Genomic DNA, 5,157 nt, shown 5'->3' with positions numbered 1-5,157 from the left:
TCAGATTGATCATGCTTGCGTTACACATTTTTAAAATGTATTCAAATTATGAGTAAGATCATGTGAAAACGTTTGATAATTTTACAAAACGTGTACAAAATTTTCACAAATTTCTGCAGATTTGCTGATTTCAAGTAATTAGAATTGATGTGCAATAGTGTTATAGTTATACTGCATTGAATTTAGATTCAAATTACACAATTTAAGGATCTTTCAAATTTCGCAAAATTACAAATTCGAAACTTTTAAATCGATGATTGTTCCATTAACCCTCTATGGGCCGAATATTTTTCTTGACTGTAAAAGAATTTATGTAACGTAAAATTAGCAAATGTCGACATATAAATGCAGAATAACAGTGAATTCAGCAATTTCGACAATTTTATCATAACTAATACATATTGCAACTTTGAAGTAACAACGGTTATCAAGAAAGTTACTGGTTAATAAGGAGACATTGTACAACAAGACGTTTATGCCATTTTGTGGAAGAAAGTTCAATTATTTAATAAAATATCGATATGTTAGTATGTGACTTGAAAGTTACACGGGCCCATAGAGGGTTAACACGAAGCGCAATCAAAAATTTAAAAAATTCAGTGGCAAACTGCAAGAAGAAGATTGTCCATGTTATTGAATACAATAATACTTAACACTTTTAAATTACTTTTCAATTTTCATTATTGCTAAGTATTATTTCGAAAAAAATCGCTGATCTTCCGTTAAAAAAGTTTCAGAATCTCTATTACACAAATGGTGCAGCAAACAAAGAAATTTACTACCTTCAAGAAAGTCTTCAAACCAAAAACTTTTTTCTTATTTACCACAGCCGAATCCTACTTTTTCAAACAATATCAACGAACATTAAACTTTCGAAATTACCTCAATTTTTATTATTGCTAAGAATTATTTCTAAAAAGTGGTGCACCGAATAAAAGCATTTATCATCTTCAGAAAAGATCTTTGAAACAAAAGTCTTCGTTCTTACGTATTATTGAATATAATGTCAACTTCGGTGTTACTTTTCGGTACTTATCGTGTGACAAGCTTTTGTTGAATAAAGTTTTGCTCGACACGGTTGCGAATTTTCGTGCTACACGAGGATTACCGGTATCTGATCAGGCGTAAGTGCGTTCTGTCGACCGATCGGGGAACAATACGCGAGAAGAAAAAAATTCGATCGCACGGCATTGAGATAGCGACTTGGAATTCATACTTTTCCCTCGGCTGGATACGAGACCGACGCGAAAATAGAACAGACAGGAAGGCGGAGAGAAAGAGAGTGCCGCAACGAGAGCCAAGAATCAGCTGAGAAAAGTGCGAGGGAAAAGTGAGCTGGATGGCCTTCGCGACAATTCACTCGTTACCTCTTGTTTCGCCGCTCGAATTCAGCGAAGCTGGCAAAACCAGTCGACTTTCCGTCAATTCCGTCCGATCAATTGGAAAGGTATCGCGCGCTGCCCATTTTCGACCAACGCGAACTCCTTCCATTTCCAATCTTTTCATATTCAACGTTTCTTACCTCGTAGAAATATCAATTTCTTCACCAGCACGTTCTTTCGACCAAAAAAAAAAAAAAATTCGCAACTAATTCTGATAAAATTTATATGGAAGACAGTTCTTCGTGGGAAAATATATCACACGTATTTTATTTTATCGACAATCGTCTATACTCGAAGGGGTGAAAAAAGTCTTCAAAGTTGGGGGTTGAAAACACGTTTTCTGGAATATCTCGAAAATTAAAGGGTCTAAGAAAAAAACGTTTCTTTATAAATTGTTTGTTATGGAATGGGGGATTCGCGAAATATTTGAAACAATTTTTTTTGGTCACTTTTCTTGCCGATTGAATTTCGTGGAAATTTCTGTGTCGAATTATGGACCGCAATAGGGGATACAAATTTGTTTGTAAATCAAAAAATGTCTATTTTTATTTTATTCTATTGTTTCCGTTGCCTTTTCTTATCTGTTCTATTTTTTTGTTTTATTTAATTTTGAAAAATCATACATATTTGCTGCAACGGAAAATTGCTCGTTTTCTTTTGAAAATTCTTGTGCAGCATAGCTGCAAGTATTTCAAGTTTTTCAAGGTATGCAAGCTAGGTGGGACACTCTGTATAATAATAAACTTGGAGACAGAAGGACTTACTGATAAGTGATAAAATATTTTATTGAGAAACGTAGTGGAGTTTTCAAATAAAAAATTAGAATCCAGTGGTTTCATGGAAATCATTATTCCTATAATGGAGTTGACCATTGTGGGAGCACAATTGAGGTAATTATCAAGTGAATATTTAATTGTTACTAAATTCTTACAATTTTTTTTCTATGAGATGTAGCAACATAAATTATTTTTCACACATAAATCAATGTAACTTATTTTAACTTATCTCAATTTAGTTTAACATAACGGCCACTTAAAATGTTAAATAGAAAAGATTGTTATTCTTTCAACGAAATTTTTTCATAATTCTCCTTCATCTTACTCCTGTTGAATTTTCTTCAATTATTAATTATTAATCGCAGAAATTGCTATCTTACTGCAGAATCGATGCTTTTCTAGCATCATACCAAACTCGAGGATCTACTATCGATTGTTGCAACGCGGCTGATAAAGGTCAAAGGAAGGAAAACTGGTCGCCCACAATGTTAAATTATAATCAGCATAAATCATCGTGTGATAAAGAAATTGAATTTTTGATCGAGGAAGTGAAAGGGTTTTACAGGAATAGAAACTGAAATTCTTTCGTAATTGGTCAAAGATGCAACTGCGCATCGAACGGCAACAGTCTTATCAGGTAGGAAAAGATCTGGGGAAGAAGAACGTTCTTAAAAGTGCGAACTTGCAAATTGTTCGAATAAGAATTTCCTTAAAAGGATCTTTTTAAGAGATACAATTTAAATTATACTTTCTCGCCAAAATTAGTGTCATACATCAGTAAAAATCATATGTACTCGTTATACTTGGAGATTCTAGAATAGTTTCTTTTTAGAATCTTAATAATTTTGTAATGGCTTTTGTGTGTCTAATAATTTTACGTCAAAATTTCAATGACCATTAATGGCTTGATTCACATTTAGCCAGTACATTTCAGTAGATTTTAATAGAATTTGAGAGAATTCGGTAAATTTCAGTAGAATTTAGTAGAGTTCGCTAGATTTCAGTAGGGTTTGGTAGACTTTAGCAGACTAGATTTGTGTCCCAATATTTATGCACCGGAGTGTAAATTGAATAAATTTTCGCCTAACTCTTGACCAACGTGAAACGAAAATGATCTTTTATCGTATTTCGTACAGACTGGTCACTGTCTACAGCCCAAGATGAATGACACTCCTGTCGCGCTATGGTTCGTCAGGTCGAGAGACCCGCAAAAGAGTCACATACTAATAACTGGAGCAAAACGTTGTGTAAGCCGGTGGGTGGCCGCCTTTCTCTGCCGTTGCCAGCTTTAATACGATCGTTGTATGCGAGAACACCGATTTCTGCTGCCACGGGATCGAATTCTTTTTACGCGAGGACATTAGCCGGGGATCGGCTTTGTGTAATAATTAGAACGACCACGACGCGGGCTCGAGATATTTTAATTACACTACGCTGTCTTAATTGGGCTTGATCACGGTGTCGACCGAGCTAGCTGGTCGAAAGTTGATAACCCCGTGGGGAAATAATACCGTGAAATCAATCATAGAATTGATAGAATAATAGCTTGCACGAGGCAGTTCGAAAAGTTGAAACCGTGAATTATAATATTTTTTCCAATTTTTTTTTAAGCAATAGAGAAATTAGAGAAATATCTGTCTATATACCCTACGTTGTAATTGTAAATTATGCAATCATTTTTTCCTGATTTTTGTAGATGTGAACATTTTATCGTCGATTCAGTGGAAAAGATACTGAAAAGTTTGCGAAAAATAATCTTTCATTGCAAAAATGGTAATTTGAATAATTCTCATTTAAATAAATATACGAGGAATATTAATTTTAGTAAATAACGTTAGCTTCAAAGTGTGTAGAATGTTGAGCTGTTTCGAAAATAATTCTCCAAGTATCTAGACCAAATTTCCATACCTCCCAGTGGTCTATCAACCCACGAGCTCTAATTAAATCTCCAACTAATGACACTAATTACCTTTCGCTACCTGTTAACCAACAATTCATTATCGATTCATCGAACATTATCTGAGCAAAAATCTCAGTTGGAACGAATTGCTTTCTGGTTTCAATTGAATTATATCAGAAAATGACGGAGAATGACGTTCCGACGAAAATTTCAATGCCATCCCAAGCGATTGATTAATGATCATCAACGTGACCGATGAAAGTGTTATCATTTCACAACGCCAACGTAACAGAGACACCGCCATTGTCAGCCAGGCTATCTACGTGCTACCAGAACTGACTGGCACAACAATACCAACCAACCATGGTCTCTGCATAATATTAACGCCACTCTCTGTCGTAACTTTATTATCGTGCCTAGAAATATGCTGAGCCATAGAAAACCGATCATAATTACCACCGACGCCCGCAATTTTCATCTAAACCGTCGTCCCAACCACGGGTACGATTAATTCCCGGGGAATAAAACGTTTTATGGGGCGGCAATCGTTCGACCGACATTCTCTAATTTTGCAATTTGCACGGAAACAGGAGGTTAGGGATTTAAGTGGGATTTTTAGGCTGAATTAGCGGCGATTCGTTTCCCGAAAAATTCCCAATTTGCACGGATTTACACGTCTACGATATTTTCTTTCTTGGTTGGAAATTTGTCAATTTAAAAAATTTGTTGTTTTCTTGTTTAGAGGTGTCCTTGTGATTATATACGATTAAAAAATTGAACAGTCGACTGTTCAAATTAAGATACGATAAGTTTTTAAGTAACTAATAGTTTTAAGTAACATTATGTTTCCCCAGAGATGAATATTTATTTATTGCACACTTTGAGTTACATTTGGGAAGAACATTCTCCTATTAGAAATATTAACACTAGGAAGCCTAAGGGTGGATCAAGAAATGTCCACAAAATTTGAAACTTTAGTGTTCCTCGTGCAGACTGCCAATAATCTGTGTTTGTGTGAAAAAGTAATTGCATTTAATGATTGTAAACAAACGAATTAGATATCGTGTTTATTCTTTTCTGTGGAAATTAAGTTGAACTT

This window comes from Habropoda laboriosa, unplaced genomic scaffold, assembly GCF_001263275.1.
Source record: "Habropoda laboriosa isolate 0110345459 unplaced genomic scaffold, ASM126327v1 scaffold12, whole genome shotgun sequence".
Lineage (NCBI taxonomy): Eukaryota > Metazoa > Arthropoda > Insecta > Hymenoptera > Apidae > Habropoda > Habropoda laboriosa.
Note: the sequence above shows the minus strand (reverse complement) of the source record.